The sequence below is a fragment of the Dermacentor variabilis genome, chromosome 8 (assembly GCF_050947875.1).
Source record: "Dermacentor variabilis isolate Ectoservices chromosome 8, ASM5094787v1, whole genome shotgun sequence".
Lineage (NCBI taxonomy): Eukaryota > Metazoa > Arthropoda > Arachnida > Ixodida > Ixodidae > Dermacentor > Dermacentor variabilis.
In genome coordinates this window covers 17,337,490-17,364,553 of record NC_134575.1, presented here as the reverse complement: position 1 = coordinate 17,364,553, position 27,064 = coordinate 17,337,490, and the positions used below count along the sequence as shown (strand labels likewise).

Sequence of the window (27,064 nt, the reverse complement as noted above, 5' to 3'; positions counted from 1 at the left end):
TCCGGAACACTACCACTAAGACGCCTTTCATAAATATCCATGTCCAGTTCCGGGGCAGTTAAACACGACAATCTTTAATCGCCTCCGGCGAAGGCTTATTCGGCGCGACACGTACCTGAGCCGCGTTCTTAGCAAGAGCGGATTGCATCAGTCCTTCGTGCAGGCTACGCTATCCTATAATGTTCTGACGTCACCACTGCAACGGCATGCTTCGTCGCTCGGCATTCGGCCCCGCTGCCTCATTCCCAGGTCCTTGAACTCGTCTCTGTCCCTCATCGCATACAACGCGCACTTGATTGATTTCCTTTGTTCTTTAGCCCGCTTTTAGTATTTTAGTTCCTTCTCGGGGGGCAACATTTTGGTCGGAATGTTTTTGCGCAGGCAGGCGGCGCCCATGCTTTCACTTGTGATTGATGTGCCGTAACCACCTGCCTCGCTGGTTCGGTGCCTCTAGCCTGTCGTCGCTAAATGAAACGTCGCGGGTTCGGCTAGTGACCGTTCTTACGATGCAGGAACATCGTGGACCCTCTCTTTGAGGCCCTCCTAAACTATATGGTTCTTAGGAAGTATTGTTGATGCTGTTTCGCTCGTTTTTCACCTTTCTCTAGCATAGCTACTAACTAGATTGCATTCCGGATAAACAAAACGGAAATGCCAGATAAATGGGACGAGGATAGCAACATTGCTTCGCCAGCTCTAGGAACAGTATTTTCAAACTTAGTCGAAACGGAACGCTTCTTTTTAGTGAACGCCGGTTGAACGGAACAGGGACCAACGCTTCACCTGCCTCGTCGGCTGTACTGCTTCATATGACACAGCGGTATGTCGAAAAAGTGTGTCAAATGATGGTGCCAAGCACTCAAGAAAACCCAAACCATCAGCGATTTGCGCTGTCGTGGCATTTGGAACTGCTTCTGCGGCGTTCAAGTTGCTTGCATAATTTTTCGCGTTTCTGTGTGCATCGTGATGGCGGCAGTGAAATAAGCGAGATCTCGTGAAAAAGCGCATTGTGCGAAAGAAGCTGTGATATTCTAAGAAAAGTGCAATAAAGTATTTTTTTTCAACCCAGTCAAACCAAAACACTCGATGATTTTGAAATCAAACGATTTCTCATGATTTCTTTCGTCCTTCGCATAAACGAAACTTCTGATAAACGGAACTCTATTTTCTGTCCTTTCGAATTGGACGCTTCAGCGGAGTCTACTGCGTATCCTGGAAACCAATGAACTGGCGTGTAGTATTCTGTGTTTAGGTTATATCGCTTCTTAAATGCTTATGCTCTTTCCTTAATTGTAAGTTTGCCATTGCATAATCATCAACCTTTGCTAACTTATGTATACTATATCTGGAGTTTGGACTACGCCGTTCTCACTATTTTCATGCTGCTTGCTTTCGCGTCGCATTCTACGGCACGTTCTCATAGTTTCTTTCGTAACACCAAGTGTATCTCTCGACATTCACCACGTTGCCGTTAAGTGCGCGTTGCATACGTGAGTTGAGCTTGAGGAGGCCCTTTGACAGTTTCTTTGAACTTCGGGACCACCGAATGCCATCGCCCCACATATCGCCTCTGTAAAAGCACGTGGGTTAACGTGGACTCCCATTTAAGAGGGCGTTTTAGAGCCCTAGCGGATGCCTGCACGAATCCTCTTCCTGCCCCTAGGTAAATAAGTTTACCTGCTGGCTTAAATGTATCATTTTAGTGAAGGCAAGTCTACCGCGCAGTACGATGTCGAGGTAAAAAAAGATATATATTATGGGGTTTTACGTGCCAAAACCACTTTCTGATTATGAGGCACGCTGTAGTGGAGGACTCCGGAAATTTCGACCACCTGAGGTCCTTTAACGGGCACCTAAATTTAAGTACACGGGTGTTTCCGCATTTCGCCCCCATCAAAATGCGGCCGCCGTGGCCGGGATTCGATCCCACGACCTGGTGCTCAGCAGCCCAACACCATAGCCACTGAGCAAGCGCGGCGGGTGATGTCGAGGTAAGGCGGAGGTAAAGCTTTTTATGTTCGCTCAAAGACTTCATCTATGGTAGGTTACCATCCCTAGCTGAAAGATCGTTGTTTTTGGGTAAATGGGTAAAAAAAATTTGTTTTCTACAAGTGGCCTCGAATGATCAAAAGTCATCCGGAGCACTTCTCTACTCAGGCATATGGAATAGTCCAGGCGCAGGTCTGAGGTTTAAAGCGAAGCTAATCACGATTAAATCGTTATCAGTTTAGCTCGTTTATGGACCGTTCCGTTCCGAGCACCTCTTCCTTCTTCAGCCTCTACCTCAATTTTGCGTCATCTACCAAAGTTGCCGTTATTGTTTCTACATCATGATACTCTGAAGATTTAAAACTACGCTTTGACAATAATCGACGGTAGAAGTTAAAAGCTTTGCCCAATTTCCCTATAATAACTTACTAATTAGAGATCACATCTTGCATCAAATCGTGCAAAATAATCGTCCATCAGAGTATTCTCGTATAAAAATGCATATATTGGCCATCTTCTTTTTATTTCCCCGAGAAGGTTGGCTATACGTAGCTGTTACATTATTTGAAGTTAACTTGCGCGAATAAACCAATTCCAGTTTCGCTTGATTATCCGTTCCTCACAGAAGTGGGCCGCACTGCACATTTCGCATCACGTTAATTAACGTTATTTTCTGTCAGTCACGAAAGAAATCATTAAATAAAGCTCTGGAACGACAGAAGGGCCAACAATAGCACTACGAAATGGTATTATGTAAACAATGCCGCCAAAAATGTATAAACGCCAGACTGAAATCGACAAATATATACGCTTAGTACGTTCGTTGTTCTTCAGTGTAACTATACCTCGACACAATGAAGCTCGCAAAATTTACTTTCAGCGCCGTACAGTCCTAGTGTACATCAAGTTCATCAACTACAGTGGCCCTGCCAGGTTCCTTCCTTACACCGGGCGAAACGCCAATCCATCCCTCAGTACATACACACCAAAGCGAGTGGACCACGTAGCATTATAGCCCGCTATCTCTTCCAAAATGAAACACCGCTTTCTGAATACTGATAAGCCGAATAAAAGCCGACGGTTATACCGCTATACACACCAAGAGCCACTTTTCTCCAACCGCGGAAGCGCAGCGAACAGTATATATGACGAGCCCGTCTTCTTCTCCGATACTTTGCTTCTTTCCCACCGTGACGTTTTCTCTCTCTTCACTCGACACCCCGTTTCCTACGCTCGAGAAATATATATATATATATATATATATATATATATATATATATATATATATATATATATATATATATATATATATATATATATATATATATATACGTGCTTCGAAACAATGAAGTCGAGGATATCTGCCAGCTAAACTAAAGAAGAATAGACCGTCGAACCGGCGGTATATTCGTCCACCAGCCGCTTCCCGAAACACTGGCAGCATTGTCTCCCACGTCTCTCTCTCTCTCTCTCGGGGACGTGCTTTGCAATCCGAACGTCTCCTTCATCTATCATCCCGCGTAAGCCGGGCAGTCGGGCTGTCCGCCGGGTGTAAGCGAGAAGGGAAGCAGGGAGGGGGGGGGGCGGAGAGGGGAGTTGTGCCGGGGAATCGGCGTGACTCCGCATTTTGCGCCGGCTCTTCGTTGTTCCTTGTTTCGTCCACGATCTGTGAGCCGGTGCCTTTTTCCGGTGAATATAGCACACGGCGCGGGGGCGGTGGTATATAGTGGCGGTCGCAATGCGGCGCGGCACGCGAAGAATACCGCCCGGCGCGTTAGATATACTCGGACAGCCGGCGCATAATTGGACGAAACCGCGCGTCCGCGCCTCTCTCCCGATCCAACATGGCGCCCGAACCACTTGCGGGGAAAAAGAGGGTAAGGGCGAAGGTGAGCTGAAGGAGGGAGAGGACGTTCTTTGACGTCCTCGGGACGATGTCTGGCAGGCGAACGAACTATCGTTCATTGTTCGAGGGCTGCAGGGTGGCAGATCACCCCATCTCCAGAGCCCCCGCCAGCCCCCGTCTCCCCTAGCTCTCTCTCCCCCCCAAATATGCACCCCCTTTCCCCCTTCGCTCCCAGCACTACCGTCACAGCAACGCGGGCGGTCTCTCAGCAGTACCATTTCGCCGCCGTTCACTGACTTCTCGCAGACAACGAGGCAAGAACAGATGAGAATTATACCTTGCGTACCAAAAAAAAAAAAAAAAATAACGTAAAGAAGGCGTGAAAGCGAGCTCGGCAGAGAAAGAAAGAAAGGAAGCCGTCGACGTTCGGGAGGAGGCGAAGAAGATTAAACCGCCGGCGCATTATAATTTCAATTTGGTGCGCTGTCCCGCACGCCTGTCACCGTCGAGCACAAAAGAAGCCAGCAAGGGAGCACGTGTAGGGGACTTTCGCAGTGAGAAACGAACTTGTGTTCGATCGCTGTTCACGCGTGAAAGTGCGTCCTCCGTTTTATCGCAGGTTTTACTTCTTCTCCTTCTTCTTTTTTTGTCCCTTGCGCTAGCCCGGTATATCCGGTGGTGGTGGCGGTTGATGCACAAGTATAGCGTTCCCGGACCCCCGATCGAGACAGTTACACTGGAAGCATAGCGCGAGAAGGACGATCGACAAAGACGAGACGGGAGAAGCGCTAACTTTTACGTCCTTTCCCTTAGCAGAATCAGTTGCGCATATATGCTCCTCTTCCGCAATAAACGCTGTGTTGAAAGTTGTGCTGTGCTTCCAGCGTAACTATGTATTGCCAACCAGCCCAAGCCTTTTGAAGATCGAGGCAGGTTCACTGTCTACAAGAAAGGGCATGCGCAGAAAATGAAAGGCAGTCAGACTGCCTTTCATTTCATTTTCTGCGCATGCCCTTTCTTTTATACTATACGGACCACAGGGTCGCCGAAAAAAAACGGAATTTCTTCGTAATTAACAGGCACAAACGGAAACAGACGAGTGGACTAGAAAATTTGCAACGCCTAGCTTGTATTGCAATCTTCACTCTAAAAAACGCTTACACCCCTTTGGGGCGTATATCTGCCACACACCGATAATCGTCATCTGTCTTGCCGGCATTTCCATTCTTGAAAACGCTGCGCTCGTTACAATCCTGTCGAGAATGCTATGTCATGCTGATAACAGGCATGTCGTTCGTGAGTTGGAAGTACCGGGCTCGCCGCGTTAAAGAAAGGAAATGCGGACAAGACAGATGGCGTTCATTGTTGTATGGTAAGATAGGAGTCAAAGGGTGTAAACATCTCTTAGAGTGCTTAGTTTCAAGTTACACTCACAGGCAGAGGAGAAAATCAGTGTTATCACGCGATCCCCGGTCCGTATACTTTTGCTCACGGGTGTATACACGTGCCGGTGCAGTTAGGAGCGGCCGTCGTCGCCGCCGCTGCCTGTGCGTCGAGCTGTTCGAAGCGATTGCTCGCGCGCGCACGTTTTGCGGCACCCGCAGGTCGGTTGCTTCGTGATCGCGAGCCAGCTGAACTCCATTCGTTCGCGCGCGTTCTCGACGCACATACAAATAGAAAAGAAAGAAAAAGAAAGAAAGGATTATGAGCGACAGCAAACAGCTGCGCCGCAATGTTCGCCGCCGCAGCACACGCGCACGTGCGGCTCTGCCACTTGCGAACGCCGTATACCTACAGGGTGTTCTTTTCCTCTTTCTTTTTTTTCTTTCTTTTTCTTTAAGGCTGCGGGCAGATAGCAAAATTCATGTTAAAGAGCTGGTCTACTCTCAGAGGCGGACACTATTAGGACAAAAAAAAAATGAAATGCAAACACTCTGTATGTACGTTGTGCTGTCTGAGTCATACGCCCGCGGTGCTCTTGCAAGCGTCGAGAAGGGAGCTGCCGTTCTGGCGCGGTGTCCCCACCGAGACGAGATTGAATGGCGTCTGTCCGATCGCGCGATCGAATGTATGTAGGAGACAGACAGAGAGAAAGTGTGTGTGTGTGTGTGTGTGTGTGTGCGTGTGTGTGTGTTTGTACGTACTTAATTTGTGTGTGTGCGTGAATACATGTATGTGCATACGCGCTTGCCTGTATATGTATGTCTGTATGTGCGAGAGCCAGAGATAGTCAATGTGGGCGCCCGTGTGTGTCCGTGTATGTTTGTGTGCGTGAGACAGAGTAAGTATCTGTGTTGCGTGTAATGTGTGGCCCCGTGTATGAGTGTGTGCAAGAGTCTTGTACCCGTGTGAGTCCGGCGTGTATGAGTAGGCTGAGTGCGCGTGTGCGTCAGTGAGCGCGCACGTATATTTGACAGTGAGTGAGTGTGCCTGCGCGCCTTTGAGAGGGAGAGATAGAATGGTGCATGTGTACGTGTGTGCGTGCGTGCATGTGGATACGGGCACGCGCGTCTGTGATCGGCGGGCACATCGGCGCCTCCGGCAACGCTCGCGCGCTACTTCTTTTCTGTCTGTATACTGCAGTTTTGTATTCGTAGCCACGCGAACGGCTCCTCCCTGCTACGAGCCTGTCGATGAAGCGGAAAGCAGCCCTTGGTGGGATGGACCGTCGTTTCCAATGGCGGTGTGATGAATTCGACGGTTCGTTGCGCAAGATGCGTGCTCAAGGCCAGGGAGGAGTCGGCGGGAGAGGAGACGGCATCCAGCGAAGCCGGCCGACGGAACGCGGGACTCCGAAGCGATACGATGGGGGGGGGGGGGGGGGAGGAGGAGGAGGAGGAGGAAGAGGAGTATCATTTCGGGCGATGATGAAAACTGATTAGGGAATTGTGGATCCGGGTTTTGTTCACTGAGGCGGGAGATAGGGGGACTGAGTGTCTCCGGGAGGGGAAGACTTTGCCTTGCAGTCGGCTATGTCACACTAATGATAATGACGACCCACTGTTGTACTACAGTTAATTCGATTGAGAATGATCGTTACGGGCGTTCGTCTTACGCGTGGGGCTGCTATTCTAGGCAGTTTCGAATTCCGCCATATACATAGTCGAATTCACCGTCTCGCCAAATCTGATTGATCTCTGATCTCTGATTCTCTGATGATCAGAGAAGGCAGGTAAAGCCTTCTCTGATCGGCTTAAAACGCCGGCACTGCGGTGTTCCACAACGCGGCAAAATGTGACAACGTCCCAAGTAACACTCCTGTGGTTAGTCGAACTGATGGCCATTATTACCCTTCTTCCCTTCAAGTAGAGCTCATGATGATGATAATTATGGATCATCATGGTGATGTACTAAAATTGATTCTGGTCTTCTCACGTCAGTGGGCTTAGGAAATTGACTCCTGGTGTACGGCGTAGCGAGACTTGAGCTTATTCCCGTCCATGGGGACCGCTATACCAGAAGAGGACGAACAGGGGTAAAATACGTAAGCACCTGTGCATTGCGATCAATCGGTTAGTTCGGTTACTCTGATGCCGCTCGTTTAATAACGACAGCCACAAACGTCCCTATAAACATTACTTCTCGGAGGAACTACTTGCAAACTGCAAGTAATTGAAAAGCACAGCGTGATAAAAGCTTCAGACTGCCAGTCACACGACTTTAGTTGATTCCCAAGTCGTCGATAAAGCAACTGGCATGTCTGAGCTAAGGCTACGTATTGCCTAGTGATGTCTGTCACTAATTTTGCTAAATGTAAAAATGCTTGGGTAACCTCAACTTCAATGTGAGGGAACCACTAAGTGTTCTAAACTGACAAAACTTTGTTTCAGGTATTTCTTTTTTCATTACTATTATTATTATTTCCTTGCGCACATTTGCCTTTATACCGAACTAATACGTTGACGCCAAATAAGGCTTATTGGTCGTTTTATTTGACTCGCAGACGACACCGTTCTTGCCACTGTATAATTATACAGTCGGAGACACGAGTTCCTTGACCATGGACGGCACCAAAAAAGAAAAAGAACAGTGAATTTACTGACGACAATGCAGGAGATTGTTTTCCGAGTCCCAAGTCTATTTCATTGAGTAGAACTTGTTGCTGGGCGAGTTGGTCGGGATCTAATGAATACATTGTTGCGCCAAAAAAAGGAAAATTAAGACTTGGGAGGGAGAGTACGTAACGACAGATAGAGCGCAGAAGAGCAACTGATTTTATTCTTACAGCAGGGCAGGGAGAATTAACAAATGCGCATACGTACATCAGTGTTGCCTAGAGCGATCACAGTGGCGTTTTTAACAGTTGCAACTCGTTTTCAAACAGAAAAACAGACGTATCACTTATACAACTCGTGCCGCTCTCTTTTATGTGATGTGCCTCCAAAAGTTCTCCTGCTAACGTATCACCACTCCTGCCAAGTATCTTTAACTCACGCAGTAGCGGCTGGCATCTGCCTTCCGTTGGACCAACGGGGAGATGTGTTAATGGCCGGGCCCGGCAGCATGAATCGCCTGTAATCGACAAAGGTAATGCGCATTTACCTGCGCATTGCACACTTTGCCTCGGGTACCAGGAGCTAATCTGGAAGGTCATGCCTTTGTATACTGCAAACGCAGGAAGTGATTGCAGCAGCTGGAAATACGCCTTGGCCGCCATGCATCGTTTTGTTTTTTGCATGCACGTTCTCGAAATTACGACGTCGGGAACCCGCCCAGTGAGCAATTGGGGACGCCGTACAAGGGGAGGAATCGGGATTAATCTTGTCAACCAGTCGGGTTGCTTTAACGTGCACCTAAATCTAACTACACTAGCGTTATTCGCATTATTTTCCCATCGGAAACCAACTTGGCATCGAACTCGCAACCTCGTGTGCACAGCTGCAAGACATCATATAACCAGTGAAGCCCCCGCGGCGTTATCTTACGTGTATCGAGGTACATTAGAAGGAGACGGTTCTCAACATAAGTTCAACGCTCGCCTTGTCGCATTGTCTATTGCGACTTTGGCTTCTGTTTCTTGCTTCCTGCCTTTTTTTTCTCTCTTTCTCTCTCTCTCTCTCTATTTTTCGTCCGGCTGTTGTCGCTTGCACGGCGGCCGAAAACCACCGAAGACGCTTTGCCCCGTCATCGACGTCTCGCTCTCTCTCTCTCTTTTCTCCACTCAATGACGCGGAGTTGAATGCTATCACATCAGCTCGGTTTCGTGCGGACAGTAGTAATACGTACGTTGATTGCGACGCTCTTATTTCTGCTCTCAATCTCGAATCTCCTTCTCTGCAGTACCGTTTACACGTATTGAAAAAAAGAAAAACAAAAAAAAGAAACTGGATAATCGAAACAACCTGGCATCAAGCAATGCTCTCGCTTCAATCGGTCGCGCTTCTTCCGAGTAATTACGTTCGAGTCAGCCCCCCCCCCCTCAGTCCCGCCCTCCCCAGTGCAACGCAGTGTGCGTGAGAGACAGAGAGAGAGAAAGAGAAAGAGGGAGAGAGTGGTAGTGACGCACTGTGTGGTCTTTCGCTCTCTGCGAAGGTGTACGGCTTCACGATTCCCCCTACTTGGTTCGCTGGCGTTGCTGTAGCTCGTGTAAGTAAGCACTACGCCATCGGACAGACACGCCCGCAACAACTGCAGGCTCGACGAGGGCTTCCGCGAGACAGCGCGCGCATTAATTCGGTGCAACCCTCCGGAAGAAAGAATGCATGCAGAGCCAGCAGTGCAGTAATTCGTGTGTGCGCTTAGTCGAGTGTGGCTACAGCAATGGGCGTTTGCGAAGCGCTCCTGCCTTTCGGGCATCATCGGAATGGCGGACAACGCTGCTAGTGACGGCCCTGTTCTCGAGGCGACCCTCGGAACGTGTTCTCTGTGACAGTCCTCGACACAGTGTATACATAGACCGTAGATCGCGACTGCGCTATAGTTCGCATTGATCGCCAAGCCATTGTCGGAACAGAACACATCGGAAGGACGACGTCATTAGCCATCATAGCAGAGGGCGACGAACGCATTCCTATACTAATCTTAGGAACAGGAGCCCTGTCCGAAGGCCTTTAAGTTTAGTCAATTGGGATCGGTGTTCAAATAGGATCCTGCGCTCTGATTCGTCTCTCTGTCTTTCGTTTTTGGCATAACCAATTAAGAAAGTGTCGGCACTGACAGACTTTACCGACTGCTTTCATGCGAAATATGTAAATGTACAGCACGTCACAACACATCGCAAAGGGGGAAAAAAAACCACACATAATAAAATGGGAGAGTTGCTCGAAACGGAGCATGTGAGCGAGGCTTCGATGCTTCACTTGCCAAAAAAAGGTTGTTTCACAAAAGCTCATGGATTTAAAGTCGAGAGATTGCAACCTGCTGTTAAATTTTGAGTGACCCTTCAGAATAAGCTGGTTACGTGATGGTGGAACGAGGGGATAACCCCACCGACGAGAAGTCAGCAGAGATTGATGCCAGTAAGGGGACGTCGTCATAATTGGTGGGGGAAAAGAATACCCGGAATGATTTAAACGACACTTGCCTTGACTACTTAGAGGTTGTGGCACGGAGTCGAGGGGTGGATTCCTGGGCATGGCGGCGAATATTCAAGTTGTCACGTGGTAGTGACGGTGAGAAATAAAACACTGCTATCAGCGTGAGCTAAGACTTTTAACTACTTATTGGGCGGAATTTTGCCCAGAAAAAGCAATAGGTATCGCAGCACTCGAAGCACACCGACAACGCGGTGAGCAACTGTCGTCGATGGTCGAAGTCTGTTCTGACTGGTCAAGTCCATCCGCTACTTATTCGCGTATCACTGTAGATTCCATAATAATCGCTCGCGTTCGCTTACATTCGAGAACGTACTTTCATTACATCGCACTACGTTAAATTAGATTAATTCATTACATTACATTACATTACATTACATTACATTACATTCGCGTCGTGCGCGCAGCCTGATTAGAGAAGACTCGTTCGCTACAGAATCCGCGACAACATTCGAAGGTTTTCGGATACAGTATAGGCGCCTCTTGCACCGAGAGACAAATCCATAACAGTGACAATCTGGTGGGAAAAAAAAGTTAAGCAGACCCAACTGCTGTTGACAGCTACGTAATGCGAAGCATTCGCGGTTTTGTGCACAATGGTTCTTACACTCTTAAACAAATGTACACCCTCTGGGTCGTGTCTTGCCACACAACGATAATCGTCATCTGTCTTGCTTGCGTTTCCTTTCTTGAAAACGCTGCGCCCGCTACTTTCCTGTCGGCAATGCTATGTCATGCTGATAACACGCATGCCGTTCGCGAATTGGAAGTATAGGGTTCGCAGCGTTAACGAAAGGAAATGCGGCCAAGACAGATGGCGATTACACTCTTAAAACGGTTGCACCCTTTGGGGTGTGTATTTGTCCCACAACAATAATCGTCATCTGCCTTGCTGGCGTTTCCTTTCTTGAAAACTCGGCTCTGGCTACTTTCCTGTCGAGAATGCTGCGTCACACTGATAACGCGCATGCCGTTCGTGACTGGGAAGTACCGGGCTCGCAGCGTTAAAGCAAGGAAACGCGGGCAAGACAGATGACGCTTATCGTTGTGGGACAAGATACGCCCCAAAGGGTGTAAATTTTTCTAAGAGTGTATCGTTATGTCGCAAGATACGACCCAAAGGGTGTAATGTTGCTTACACTCTACACTCTTCACTCTTAGAAAAATTTACACTACCCGCCGTGGTTGCTCAGTGGCTATGGTGTTCGGCTGCTGAGCACGAGGTCGCGGGATCGAATCCCGGCCACGGCGGCCGCATTTCGATGGGGGCGAAATGCGAAAACACCCGTGTGCTTAGATTTAGGTGCACGTTAAAGAACCCCAGGTGGTCAAAATTTCCGGAGTCCTCTACTACGGCGTGCCTAATAATAAGAAAGTGGTTTTGGCACGTAAAACCCCAAATATTATTATTAAAATTTACACCCTTTGGGGCGTATCTTGTCCCACAACAATAATCGACATCTGTCTGGCCCGCGTTTCCTTTCTTTAACGCTGCGAGCCCGGTACTTCCCAGTCACGAACGGCATGCACGCTATCAGTGTGACGCAGCATTCTCGACAGGAAGTTAGCGAGCGCCGAGATTTCAAGAAAGGAAACGCAAGCAAGGCAGATGACGATTATCGTTGTGGGACAAATATACGCACCAAAGGGTGTAAACTTTTTTTAGAGGGATAAGAGTGATATACGAATTGTATAGCTGTGCTGCAGCGAACGGCTAATGCCTTCGAGACGTGCTCAGAACTGGTACGGTGTGCAGGGAATGGTGCCGTTTGTTGTTGTGATATAACACGGTTGTTCTGATATAATTTGCAATGGTGTTCCGACCCCTCTGGCACTTCAATGCATGAAACAGCGTTTTATCTTAAAAAAAAGAAAAAGGAACTGGAACGCCAATGCAGTTCGTCGGACACGTTGAAAAATTAGTATTTCGAAGTGGTGCAGTCCGGAGAATTCGTTCCAAGCGGATACGCCTTGCGAGCTCGCTAGCTACGGTTCGTAGATTTGAACATGTGGAGGGAAATAATTATTTAGGAGGTTAATTAGCGTAATTTAAATTTTTCGATTAAGCATTTTGTTTACTCGATGACCGCCTCATCGAGTAATTTAGGCCAAAGGCTAGAATTGTGCTATCTTCCATAGGCACAATTAAAAAAAAAAATTGGTGCAGCTAAATAGATAATAATAATAATAATAAAACGCCCATACAACGATGCCACGACGTACTTTCGGTCGGAATAGTCGGAACTTGGCTAACCACGTTCGCGGTCACCACGTGACGCACCTGATTGCTGACCGGTGCGTGTTTCTGGCGTGGAGAGTGACTCAGCAGGTTCTGAATGCGGCGCGTCAGCCGCGGAGGGGAGGGGGGGGGGCGCTGCGATTCGTATTCGCCTGCTTCGGCGATGTGGGCTTGCGGCATTCGATTTCGCGTCGGGCTGGAGAGAGTGAAAGAGCGGGTGCTCGTCTGCAGCTCTAGGGGGAGAGAGAGAGAATAACTTTATAGCTCTCGGGTGCAGCTGCGCGAAGGTTGCGCGTGTTTTCCACCATCGTTCTGCGGTATGCTTTGGGCTCGATTGACAAGTAGTGCGTGCTACGAGGCCGGTTGGGCCGGCCCGTGGAAAAAGGCCAAGTGCGGGCGTTTCCCGCGCGTGCCGAGCCGCGAATTCCGCGCGTTCCCGGACAGCTGTCGGCGTATATGCGTTGACTTGCTTTTCTTTTTCTTTTTTTTTAAACGAGAATATCTGAGCTACGTGTACGTGCGCAACGGACTGCAGCAAACAACGGAACAGAAATGCGTGTTTTCTTTTTTTTAAGCGGTCTATCTCGAAAAGCCGGAAATTGAGCCGCAATCTGTGTTCATTTGCTTGTCGCCCGTGAACTTCATCCCACATAGCTGAATATATATCTTCCCTCTTTCTTCGTTTGAATGTGCTACATTGTTTTCATAGAAGCCATATTTTCTTTTGATTTGATTGATTGATTGATTGATTGATTGATTGATTCATTCATTGATTGATTTATGTAGGCGGCAAAGAACGTAAAATCCAACAAATCAAAACTGATCTGTGTAATAGCGCTTGCATACCGTGGCTAATTATTCAACACAAGCGCACGCAGCAACTCTGCTCACAAAGAACTGATTTGAGAAGGCTACATAACGTCTAGAAACATTTCTTTTTTTTTCAACGAAGCACAGTCAGACGCCTTTATAACGAAGTGCTCGGGACCTCCAAATTCTTCCGTTAAACAGGTCACTTCGCTGTCAAGGTCGCGTACCGTTCCTGTTACAACAGAGCAAGCTAAGCACGTTGAACAAACGAAAACCTTCACTTAACATGGGTAGCCAGCCGGTAAGAGAACTAACCTCCCTGGCTTTCCGTCTATCCCTACTTCCTTCCTTCCTTGATTGATTTGGTTATTTATTCATTTATTTTGGTATTACTACGGAGAGGGAAGGGGGCGGGGCCTGAATAAACAAAATTTACATGACTTGTTGGCAAAGGAAAACGAGTGACGTGGAAACTGAAGCAGGAAGCACATCAGATTTCGTAATCAAAACAAAATCAAAGTGCGCGTAGAGTATAACTTCGTGCATTACGAGGTTGGAAAGAAAAGAAAAAGAACCGTAATTCGGCAGAAACACCGATTGCTCTGGAAGTTAGTCCATAATTGCTGTTAAGTAGCTAGCAAAACTGAGTTAATAAAGAGCATCCACCCATCCATCCTTTCTTTTTTTTCTGTTTGCCGATAAAGCGCTGAGAGATACGTTGGCTCCGACAAACAGCTTATTTAGTTAATTCGTGTTTACACTGCGAGAGGACAAACAAAGCTCCGTTAGCGTGATCAACAAACGTGGCCTTGCCGTTTCGATACGTCCGCTAATCTACCAGGCAATGGGAAAGCCCCCTCATGGCGCTTCGGCGGGCCCTTCGCAGCCCAAGGGTTAAGCAGCTCTTTCACCAACATCGGCCGGCAAGCTGCACCGTACTGCGCATATGGCTCGTAAGCAAGCAGCGCTTGATTCGATTGAGGGGGTTGCAACTTGCTTTCACGACACGCCTGGCCGGTTCCTCGAGCAGTTCTTCCTCCTCCGCTCTCGGACGTCCTCTCTCGGGTCTGCTCCATTAAACCCGGCCACTCCCACCAGCCGCCCGTTCCAACCTTACATCGCGCCGTCTTGCTGATTCTCGCCGGGAGGGGGCACAATGATCGCCTTCTCTCCCCCTCCCGCACCAAAGTTGCAGCGGCGGTCTTTTCTAATCTCGTCTCAAAAAAAAAAAAAAAAGAAAAAAGTTCGCTCCCACATACTGTTTCCGCTTTTCGTCGTATAAACGGTCCGAATTCGCCCGACCAGCGCGAGTTTATGGTTCGGCCAACTTCATCAGAGTCTTACGGCTCGCCTTGGCTCCGCTTGGCATGGTGCGGAGTGAGTGCGGGGAGGGGCGTTTTCGCGAGCAAGTTGCGAAGAAAATGGTTTGTGCCTTCATGAAGATCGATCTCGCGAGGGAGGCAGGGGGTGTCCACCAGACGTCAGCGGCAGGTTCTCCCGTAGCAGTGGGGAAAGTAATGAAAACAACAATAAGAAAACGTTCCGTCGGTTGGGCGTCGAGTTGAATTACGCGGGGTTGCGTCCTGTTTTTTGCAGCGTCTATTGCTTCGAGTTTTCACGACGGTAGAAGTGCGCTTACTTCCTGAAGACGTCCAGGAAAATCAATCTTTTATTTTGTGTAGTTTTTTTTCTTCTCTCCGTTTTCTGTTGTTCTGGCAACTGCCGTGTGATTGTTCCTCGCTCGGAGCGTTCTGCTGGTTGAATAAAACATCTTCGTTCTTTCTCTTTCTGCAGGTCATATGAGACCAGCGCGTAGTTTATGGTAGAACGAGTAAGACCGCTTGAGCCAACATTCGTGGACAAGGGTCTTCGCCAGGACAGCAAGACAAGTCGTGTGTCGAAACGTTGGCATCAACGACGTTCCTTATTCTATCATGCACCGCAAAAAAAAAAAAAGGAAGTGCTTGCGCTCTTTGGGGCGTGTCCTATTCCCCAAACAATAATCATCACCTGTCTTGCTTGCATTTCCGCTCTTGAAAACTCGGCGCTCGCTGCTTTCCTGTTAGCAACGCTGTGTCACGCCATAACGCACACGCAGTTCGTAACCTGAAAGTGCCGGGTATGCATCGTTAAACAGGTTTCTCTTCTTCTTTCTTTCTTTTTTTTGCCTGCCTAGCTGTCCCGCCAAATATATCAGCCGAACCCAAAAATTGTGCTGTCTGAAAAAAATTTACGTTGGTCCTGTTGGTAGCGCAGCCTAAAATGTAGGGCGTTCATGTGTGTATGTACCACTGGACATGCAAGACTGCATGGATATGCGCGACAGGGTGTGTACCATTGAGTATGTGCCCTTGGAGCCATTGGGCTCCCCCTCTCTCCCCCTTCCCTCTCTCCCCAGCGTAGGGTAGCAAACCGGATCTTCCCCTCTGGTTAACCTCCCTGCCCTTCCCCTTTCCTCTGTCTCTCTCTCTTCAATGAACCTCTTTGGCACCCAAATGAGCATGCACGTGCCTCTAGGGGATGTGCCGCTCTTCAATGAGCCACTTTCACTCTAACCTCCATGGGTCACCGTCTATGCGCCACTGGGTATGCGCGGACTTCACGGCGGCCCCGCCAGATGGCACAACGTGTCCAGAGGGAAGCGTTTGAAGTACATCCCTCATACGTGACGCGTTTCGGCTATTCCCGTACGTGGACAGTTGTCGCAGAACAAGTCCTGCTCGATTTTCTTTTCTCTTTTCTTTTTTAGCGCATTTTTCATGACTTCGAGCGTCCGTCTGGTCATGAACATCTGCTTCCTTCGGATAGTTTACAGGGAGTTGCTTTCACTTCGAGATACCTACTGCTGTGTGTTATCTTTCTCGGCGCAGTGGCTTGTTGATTATGAAGTTCGGCTTATGAGCTCGTGGTAGCTTTGGCCGCGCGTAAAAGACGCGAATGGGGTATAAACTAGTTCTCGCTCATACGTATATGAGCGAACGAAATCTTAGAGTTAGATTAGACCGAGCGAGTGTGTATTTATTCGTGTTTAAGTTATCAGCGCTAAAAATTACGTAAGAATGAAAGGGAAACAACGCAACACTAGCGACGACTATCAACTAAACGTTCATTCTGAAGGAAGGATTAAAGAAAACAAAAAGAGCACTCGATTCTCACTGGTATTAACACAAGTTTTCTTTTTTTCGAAGGGAGGGCATAACTGGCGTCACATAGGCATAGACAATATTTGCGGGGAAATAAACTCTTTGTTTAGTGCGCTTTCGTGCGTTTGTAAGGCAACGTACGCCTCTAAGAGTCCCATATTGCCAGTGGCCTTACGGATACTTGCAAGGAAAGTTATATAAACAAACCATTGCAACCAGCAATGCACCGAACAAGAAGTCAGAGTTGCAGCACAGCAAAGATCATGAAGATAGACGAACACCCCCAAGAAGAGTCGAATAAACAAAATCAGAGAGACAAAGAGAGGGAGAAAGGCAAGGCAGGGAGGTTAACCGAAAGTAAATATCCGGTTCGCTACCCTACACGTGGGTGGTGGAGAAAGGAAGTTAGAAGGAAGGTAGGAGAAGATAGACAGAAAAAAGCAAAAAGAAGATCAAGAAGTAGAAAAGACCTTCACTGACTCTTGTTGATTGCAAAAAGCACAACAATGCTTTAAAAGTCTTGTGGTAAGATACATAACCATGTCTACGTTGGAGGGTCGACTCTTCCAACAGACGTGGACTGTCGAACTTGTTGAGCACAGCATTAAATGAGCGTCTCTGTGCGCAATGGTGCGGACACTGGCACAGAATATGGCTGATGGCTTTCGTCTTCGCTGCAGTGATCACACGCTGTGTTATCAGCCCTTCCTATGCGGAACGCTTTTTTTTTCTTTATTGCCTGTTTGCAGCACAAACCAAGAACAAATTCAAATGCTGAAACATGTCAACCACACTTTGGCTAACATTATATATTAAAATCGCTTCAGCTTGATCAGTTCATCAAGAATAGCCACCCACTCGGGAGGCTCACTCTGGGCACGATATATTTCCCGAATATACGCGACACTTTCGATGAAGTTTATTCTCGCCGGACGGGTATCGACATCCGAGTGTCGCACTGCCATTCTCGTTTTCCACAGACTGTGGAGGCCAAGGAGCATAAACATATCGTACGGAACTCCTCCTTCGTTATCGGTTGGCAAATATCGAATACCAAGAGGTGTAATCGGTAGTTCTTTTTTAAGTGTACGTTGTAAGATATCCCAATGAAATGTTGGGTCCCAGCAATCGATGAAAACGTGTTCAATGGTCTCTGGCTTTTAAGCATTTACTAATCATAGCCTGCGTAAGAAGGCTCGCTTCTCTTCGGTGTAGTCCTGATGGTACCTGGATATTTAATTCGGGGATCCAGGGAATGAAATCGCGCATTTCTGAAACCAAATCAGTAACAGCAGTACAATGATACACCTAGAAGAACAAAATTGGTCGTTGAAGTAAGCAATCCTTTTAGAGCTTTCAATAATGCTATCAAATATCCGCTCACATTTTTTTTGTCTGCAACCAATATATCGAGACTTTATTAGCCAAAAGGAGACTAAAGTGATCTACAAGAAGTCTGCAGACCATCTATAGCAGGTGTAAACTTTTGCAGGGCAGAGTGGAAGGTGGTAAAACGGAAACCGCTGCATCGTTTCGAGCCGCCGCTCGCAATGTACTCCGCGAACGAGCCAAGTGCAGCAATAAGCACCTCGCCAACGGCAATAAGGACGGTAGGCGCGGGAGAGGTGATGGAGAAAAGAACAGCGCGAAGTCATCGAGGGCGTCGTTTGCGTGACAAGCCCGGGTCGTCTCAGTTCAAAGGCGCGCAGTCAACAATGACGGTGGCACAGCTGCGGTGCACTGTCCCTAACGGCTCCATTGTATACGTGCTGCTGACTTTACTTCGGGAAAACCGCTTTTATACGTCTTTTCTTTGACAGCGAATAGCGCTCCACGGCGCTTTATTTCTTTTTTTTTTTTCTTCGCCAGTGTCGTCGACGGCTCTCCGCATCTCTATTGGTGTCTTGTCTTTACTTTTGCTGCCCTCTCTCTTTTTTTTTCTTTACACGTTCTGGAGGTAGGTGTGCTGCCGTTATAACGTGTTTATCGTTGTATAACTGCTTCAGGGTCCGAATGTACAGTACGTTTCATTCTTAGAGGAAACACGCGATTAGTGTTCCAGCCCAGGTGCGGCTTAGTTTTAAATGAAAGCCTATAAATAAATATTTATCAACAGGTCTCTACATAACACATTTATATGAAACATTTACTTTCAATGAAGTTGACAAAACATTAAAATTGTGTTAGCTTCAATGCTCATCGATGTTTCGCTTAAGAGCCAACCTCACTGTATGGCTGCACATGACAGGGTGATGCCTCAAAGTCAAAAATCCTATAACGAAAAAAAAAAACAATGTGCGAATCATTTATCGTGCGTTTTTATAGCCACCTCGTATTGTACCTGATCTGCGACGCTGCTTAATGACCGCAATACATATTATAGGTGGTGTGTACCGGCTGCTAGTACGCGTATAAGGGGTAATGTAACAAGTCATCTTGTTTCTGCTCTCTTTATTTGTGTGTGTGTGTGTGTGTGTGTGTGTGTGTGTGTGTGTGTGTGTGTGTGTGTGTGTGTGTGTGTGTGTGTGTGTGTGTGTGTGTGTGTGTGTGTGTGTGTGTGTGTGTGTGTGTGTGTGTGTGTGTGTGTGACAGTAATGATATGCCAAAGGCAAATTGCTGATGCAACTGTTGTTTTCCGCAATTAATTTTCTACCCTTGCACCTAAAGTATTATTTGAAAGTTACGCCATGGAATACCACACTCTGGGGCACATCAAAAAACATTCAATTATTCGTGCGTTCTACTACGTCTCTATCCATACTGGGGATTCAAGACACCCGAGGCTACATATAATACCTATTGGTCTACATATAGTGTAGGCTCAGAGGTACCTTTAAATCACACATATTTCTTGATAGAGCAGCGCATGATATTCATCGGCTTCTTTTAGTTAAATTGTTATTGAGGCTAAAGAATCCTTAGCCCATTTTTCGCCAGTCCTTCCGAATAGGCATGGGCCATGGTAACACGGTGAGTGCAGAATGCTTAAATGCCCTCACATATCTGTCGTAATTCTATCTGCCATACACCGCGCAATATTCAGTCGTCTTTCGAAAGGGATCGCAGATCGCCTTCTTACTAGTACTCACCGCGGTATAGCTCACTGTCTGTGGCGTTACGTTGCTGACACGAGGTCGTAGGTTGGACACCGGCCACGGCGGCCGCGTTCCGATCGATATTGTAGCGGAAAGCTCGTGTACGATGCATTTCGTGCAGGTTACAGAAAACGTCGGGTGGTAAAAAAAAAATAATCCGGCGCCACCCACGACCGCATGTCTCGTAATCAGATCGGGATTATGACTCATGAAATCCCAGCTTTCCTTCTTCCCTTCATTTTCTGTTTTTGTAATTTTCGTGACACTGAAGCACGAACGTCGAGCAGAAATGTACGCATCGCGTTTTAAATCAGTCCCAAGTAACTACATAATACAGACGGCTTGCGTTAAGCCGCGGTGACCTTTCTGAGTGCAGAAATTGAGGCGCTTCTCTTTCACGTTGTTCACGGGGATACCGCGGATCCTCCATCCGAGGTGCCAGTTGAAGCGTGGAAGTGTCGGTATATACACCCCCGAACTCCTCGTCGATCTCGGCAATGCGGCGTCGAGGCACAGCGGCCGAACAGCCGAAGCGTCATCCATCGCGGCATTCCTGAGCGCAATAGCGCAAATCGACAGCGTCGAAGACGTTGCGCAGTCGACAACGCACGCATGACTCCGAGCCACTTGCTCGAAGCGGCAGCGGTCCCCGGCTCTGCCAAGGCCGCGGCCGGAAAGTCGTACTCCGCATCTCCGTTCAGCTCTCTCTCTCTCTCTCTCTCTCTCTCTCTCTCTCTCCCGTTGCCTTGTTTCCTACGCCATTGTTCGACGAGGCTCATCCGACACCCCATCTCGCTCACCGCGTCGTCCCTTGGCCGCTCTACCTGTATCTCCGTTCTCTCGTCGTAATTGCGTGCAGCTCTTGGGAAGAGCCGCTCGCTGTTGGAGCACGCCGGAGGTTCTGCCGAGTAAGCGCGAGTGCCGATGCACTGGTGCCGGACATTCCCGTTGCGTACTACGCTGGCTGTCGTGAATGGTTCGTCTGCTTTCGTCATTTCCGGAAAAAAAAAATGAGGAAAATGGCGTCTGCTTTACTAAAATGACGGAGCAGACGACGCTTTAAAGAAGTGCTGTCGTTAGGTTGTCAATTTGTCATTTTCTTGCGGTAAATGAAAGTCCAAACGCTCTATGTCCTAGGAGAAAAAAAAAAAGAAATAGGGAGCTTTGAACACAGGGGCCTAAACTTAAGGTACGCTATCAACCAACGAGGCGTACGCCTGAAGGCAGAGTATACAAAAAATGCGTAAAGCATTTGAAGTAGTTTTAGTAGCAATGTTGCAATTACGCAGTGTCGCTTGAGAATGCTGTTTCTAAAGCTCCCTGATGCCGTGTTCTCTCGTAGGTTTTCTTTTTTTTGGTCCCTTTTGGGTCAACAGCTTTCCCATGGATAGATTTTATGAGCGTCTCCTGTGAAATGTACTGGTAGCTTGTTGCACCAAGTTTGTTATTTTAGCCTATCTGCAGTATTTATCGTCCCATCTCAGTATCCGTGCTTCGTAATTGAAACCCAACCGAATCTTCAATAAGCACTGCCATTACTTTGTGACTTGTCATTATGTTGCGTTATGTAAGGTCTGAACCCTCTAAACTGTAGAATGAATGCCTGTAAGCGTCAGAGTTACCTCGACAACACGCGAGCGTTTTTTGCATTTCGCCCTCGTCGAGGTGCGCTACAGCCGCGGTCGGAGTCGAACCCGCGACCTAGAGAATCAGCAGCGCTAACTGCAACCGCTGTGGCTGCCGCTTGCGAACGCATCCACAAGAAACACGCGCTACACTTTCGTTTATGTAATTTTTTCTGTGAGCAACGTCGTCATATCTTTGGCCTTACAAGCTATACGACGTCAGCAAACTTTGCTCCATGCCGTAACGTCACAACAATTTTGATGACGCCAGGTGCAGCTCTTGCAAGCGAACTTCGTCTTTATGCCGCTGGCTGTGTTTTATATGAATTGATAACTGTTTCTAATGATCATTACCGCCTGTAGGAGCCATTTGCTAAGTCTTGCAGTTGGTGCAACGCACCAGGCAAGTGAACGTTAATTTTGATAAACACCGCCGCTCTTATGTACAGATCTTCTCCTTCTGTTTTGCATTATTCCTTCAGGAGCCGTGCTGTAGGTAGGGTATCTGAGCATAAGTATCTCGGTGTCACTTCTTACATATAACATGTCGTGGTCTAAGCATTCATTTTACTCATGCTCCTGACATTACCCATATCTGTATATCAAAGTTTTTCGTATCTGTCGGTCCCTCTATCCGTCCATCTCTATCTCCATCTCCTGCATATATCTACCTATTCATATATTCATTCATCTGTATGTCCTTAAAGCAACAATAACAAAGCGCAATAAAGGACACGGAGAAGACCGAACAACACAAGTGCTTGCGTTTTTCACTCTTGTCCGTGTCCTTTTCTGCGCTCTTTTAATTTTACTATATACCGTGAACCAACTAGTCTAGCAGCAAGCCTTATTAATATAGATGTCCATCCATCTTTTCATTATCCATTCATTAATTCTTTTATGCAACGATATCTATCTATCTATCTATCTATCTATCTATCTATCTATCTATCTATCTATCTATCTATCTATCTATCTATCTATCTATCTATCTATCTATCTATCTATCTATCTATCTATCTATCTATCTATCTATCTATCTATCTATCTATCTATCTATCTATCTATCTATCTATCTATCTATCTATCTATCTATCTATCCCATCTAATATGTGTACTATTTGTTCAGCCATACTTAAATCCATATATATATGTACAGCTATCGGTCTGTTCCTCTAATTCTCTCTCCCACAGGACTGGAATGTCTGCTAGCCTCCATAAATTCGGCCGCACTAAACGGTCGTTTCTTGGCGCAAACTTGGCCAATGATGAAGCACCTCCCCATCTTATATGCCCGAAAAGTTCGCTCGAGCCCCCTCACCCCGCCTCACCGCCAGGGCAGGCAAGAACTCTCTCGAGGGCTGTTTTTACTGCACCTTAAAAATGGGCTCCCGTTCGCCCAGCTGGAATTCGCCATAAGCTGTTTACGATTAAAGAACGACGGGGTCGAAGGACTTGTTTACGCAGTTTGTAACGAAAGTTCGCTCCGCCCCAGCGAGCGATCGTCACCTCAGCGCTTGCTTCGCACATACGCCGGGGCTCAAACCCGGGTCCAGCGGAGTTTTAACTGCAGTCCGCGCCTCATTAGATGGAAGATCTCTCGTTTGGTCGCTACGATATAGGCTCCCTACTCGTTGGCCTGATTATGGCTTGGGAACTTGATCTTCTTTCTGAAGTAATAATTTTTCAATGCGTTTAGCGTTCTTTGCGAACTAATAGCGATTTCTTCTGACGGTTTAACCGTTTTCGTGGGCCGTTTGCAAAGACAGCGCAGTATAACACAGCCGCGAAAAGTGCACGGTGGTATGGTACTGTCTGTAGCATTGGTAAAGCTGGTACCGTGTGGTACCGCTCGGCGGTAAGGTTCCCTCATTCTTCTCTCGTGGCAGCTAGCGTTTTTGAGATCCTGCCATTTTGAGACGCTGTGCCTCTCGTCGCAGCGCAGACGCTGCACGGGGTTCTGAAATGTTCCTTGAGAAAGTGTCACTGCAATGTACCCGGCTGGCTGCCGCGTGCTGATAAGGGGAGCGCACCCATAACACATAGTGCAGCATATATACTGACACAGATGACCACCTTTCCAAACCATGGTAAACGCAGGAGTGTCAAAGCGGAACATGTATTATATATATATATATATATATATATATATATATATATATATATATATATATATATATATATATATATATATATATATATATATATATATATATATATATATATATATAAACTGTGGTTGAAATACATATTTATAGTAGTGCAGCTGACGGTGGGGTCGGCTCCAGACTACGGTGAGTGGCGCTTCGCTCCTCAAGGAGGTAAAACGTGTGTGAAGTTAGCTCCTGCACAAACACTTTTCGATGTGCTAAACGCGGTTTAAACCATATAATAGAACTCCTGTAGATAGATAGATAGATAGATAGATAGATAGATAGATAGATAGATAGATAGATAGATAGATAGATAGATAGATAGATAGATAGATAGATAGATAGATAGATAGATAGATAGATAGATAGATAGATAGATAGCGTTCTAAGCCCGGCATTGTCGTCGTTCACTCTTTGTCCATTGTCTCCGTTTCCAGCGTGCACCGGCCGGACTCCTAAGGAGGGCGGTTACACGTAGTCCGCCACTTGCAGACACCGAGTACACTCGAGCGCCGTCGAGCTGTCGCGACCTTCCGCGCTCTGCAGAGCGACCGCTCAATTCGGCGCACCTCACACACCTTTAGCCGCGCTGCGCACATTTAGTTTCGGGGCCCGTGGCGCGTACAGAAACGTCGCGGCGGGACGCGGGTATTTACGAGCCTGGCACGCGCTCGCGAAACGCTTCCTGCGGCGCCTACGCAACGACGACCTACGCCGCTCAACCAACCACTACCGCGTCGAGCCCTCCCCCTCCCCCCTCGCCCTCCCTCATGTACAGGCCTCGTTCCCTGGCTCGTGTTCGCGCACCGCAGGAGACGCACGCGGAACGACGAGGCGCGTCGTTGTATGCGCGCATTAGCGGGCTTGAATAGAGGGGATGTTCGAATATTCACGACCGGTGGCTGGCTACGACACCGCGGCGCTCTCTCTGCTTCGCGTATAGCGCACCGTAGCGGATTGTTCGATGTAACGCCTCGTCATTACCGGTGCTTGGGCCGTAAGCGGGCATTTTAGCAGCGTGACGAGGACCGCCCGCTGCAATGACGAGAACGCATCTCCTGGGAAAATGACGTAGTTTCTTTTTCTTTTTTGCTAGTTGCTGCGCGTTTCATAGAGTTCCACATTATTACTAGAGGAAACTGTGGCGCCAGTGTCTACGGGAGTGAATGAACTCATGATGGAAATGGCGGTTATTGCATGGATTTCTTATGGGAATGATGGTTAGTGCAATGATTTCTGATGGGAATGATGGTTAGTGCAATGATTTCTGATGGGAATGATGGTCAGTGCAAGTAATTCTGATGGGAATGATGGTCAGTGCAAGTAATTCTGATGGGAATGATGGTTAGTGCACGGCTAGTCCTTCTCGCTTTAAACGGCTTCGTGACTTTGCAAGCTGATCATTTTCAAGAAAGTACCACGTTATAAAATTAAACGTTATTAAGCTTGCCCGACGCCAGGATTGCAACGCTGGAGCTCTAGCACAGAAGCCCGACATTGCAGCCATTATGAAGCACTCATGCACCCATCTTTGCTTGTCGTCGCTGGACAGGGACAGACAGGCAAAAAAGGCGCGGCCCAGGAATTTTTGACCGTTCTCGGAGAGATATTGGCTGATCTGGAATAAACTAAAAGCGCTTTGCATTACGTTATCCCAACGCTCGTTAAAGCAACACTTGTCTTCCAGTATAAAAATAATTCGAATGAGGATTATGATAATGATGACGATGGTGGTGGTGGTGGTCATGATGAGCGCGAACATATAGGCAGGAAAAAACATGTTTGTGACATTCTTCACGAGGAATTCTGCGACCGTGGCGACATGCTTCACTCGCGCAGAAAGTTAGATTCGTCGGCCGTTACAGTTCTTGAAAGGCTACGCCCCTCTCTTTCTTTCCCTCTCTTCAACCTCATCCGCCACCCCCCTACCCCCATACACCAGCCATTCATCTGGTTGACCACCGTTAGGCGTTTCCTTCTTTCTCTTCATATATATATATATATATATATATATATATATATATATATATATATATATATATATATATATATATATATATATATATATATATATATCTGCTCGTCATACGACGCTGTGCTAGTGCGATGCATGCTTACTGCGCAATATACGTCTTAGGCTGCTGCCGGTCCACTTTTATTTCCCGTTGACCCTATCATTACTGCACTTCTACTAAAACAACAAGCAACTTCGCCTACGCGTTCCTTGCCTCCGTTATCTACTGACTTCTTATGGTTGTGACCAACACGAAATCGGGCCCCTTGCTTCCCCGCCTTCTCGTTCAGAGCATGCAAGCGAGCGACTGCCACGATAACACGCGCTGAATTATGTGTGTACAGCCCGAACAGGACAATGACACGAACAATATAGGACTATGGCTATGGTTGATGATGTTGTAACAGGCGTGTTTAACCTGGCAGTAGAGGCCTGCCATTGGCTGCGCCTGTAGCCCCTCTTTCAGATGACGTTGTTTGTCACCCCCATCCGTCTGCACGCCCACTGCTTTCGAGGCACTGAAGCATAGGGGAGCTATATTTCTCTTCGGACAATCTCATGGCCTTCTGGAAACACTGGGCGTGGCGCACAGTCTTGTGGAAATCGTCTTCTCCGCATAGCACCACGTAATGCGCTTCCCTCCGCCGTGTAACGCTGGCGCCACCGTATAAAATTATTGCGTATATTGCCCAACTCGCTGCAGCCTCGCAGGACTGCATCCGTGTTCCTGGTGTATTGAAAGCAGGAACCAACCGTGGCCTCAGCGGCGCATTTTTATGGCAACCACGATAGCGAGGCTGGGAGCGAAGGATCAACGTACAGATCGCGGCAGTATTGTTCGCGGGGCAATAAAGATAACCGGTCCACTGAGGAAGATAAAGACATTGCGGCGGCGACGAGGACGACGCGTCGGAAGATATGCAAGCCACTCTTATCTTCCTTCCAAATTTTTCTCGGTCTGAATCATCCAAAGAATCTACTTTTTTAATATCTTTTTTTCAGCTGTAGTTGTACATTTCTTCTGTCGGACTATAATCAATTAGGCACTAATGTTTTGTTCTCGGGTTCATCGCCTTAAAATATGATTGCTTAATGCCTGCGCTTATGGTGTGTGTGCATGTGTTCGAAAGTCAGGAGGTCGCGGGATCGAATCCCGGCCACGGCGGCCGCATATCGATGGGGGCGAAATGCGGAAACACCCGTGTACTTAGATTGAGGTGCACGTTAGAGAACCCCAGGTGGTCCAAATTTCCGGAGTACCCCACTACAGCGTGCCTCATAATCAGATCGTGGTTTTGGCGCGTCAGCTTTTCCAGTCTGTGAAGAAGGACGAGCGGCGAAGAATTTGTGTTTTGTTTTACCTCAATCGACGGCATCTATGTATATATAGGTATTATTATGACTATTGAAGGACTTATAGACAACGAATTCATCTTTTTGACTGTGGAGTAATTTATTCTTTAAAAATACGGAGTTTTACGTGCCAAAACCACGATTTGATTATGAGGCACACCGTAGCGAGGGACTCGGGAAGTTTGGACCACCTGGGGTTCATTAACGTGCACCTAAATCTAAGTACCACGGGTGTTGTCGCATTTCGCCCCCATCGAAATGCAG

The 27,064-nt window shown here is 47.5% G+C and overlaps 1 protein-coding gene across 5 annotated transcripts in view; it reads left to right on the top strand.

The window, feature by feature from the left end:
* IRSp53 (Insulin receptor substrate 53 kDa) overlaps positions 1–27,064 on the top strand; it is a 218,023-nt gene that overhangs the window by 16,313 nt on the left and 174,646 nt on the right. The gene's annotated exons all lie outside the window — the stretch shown is intronic.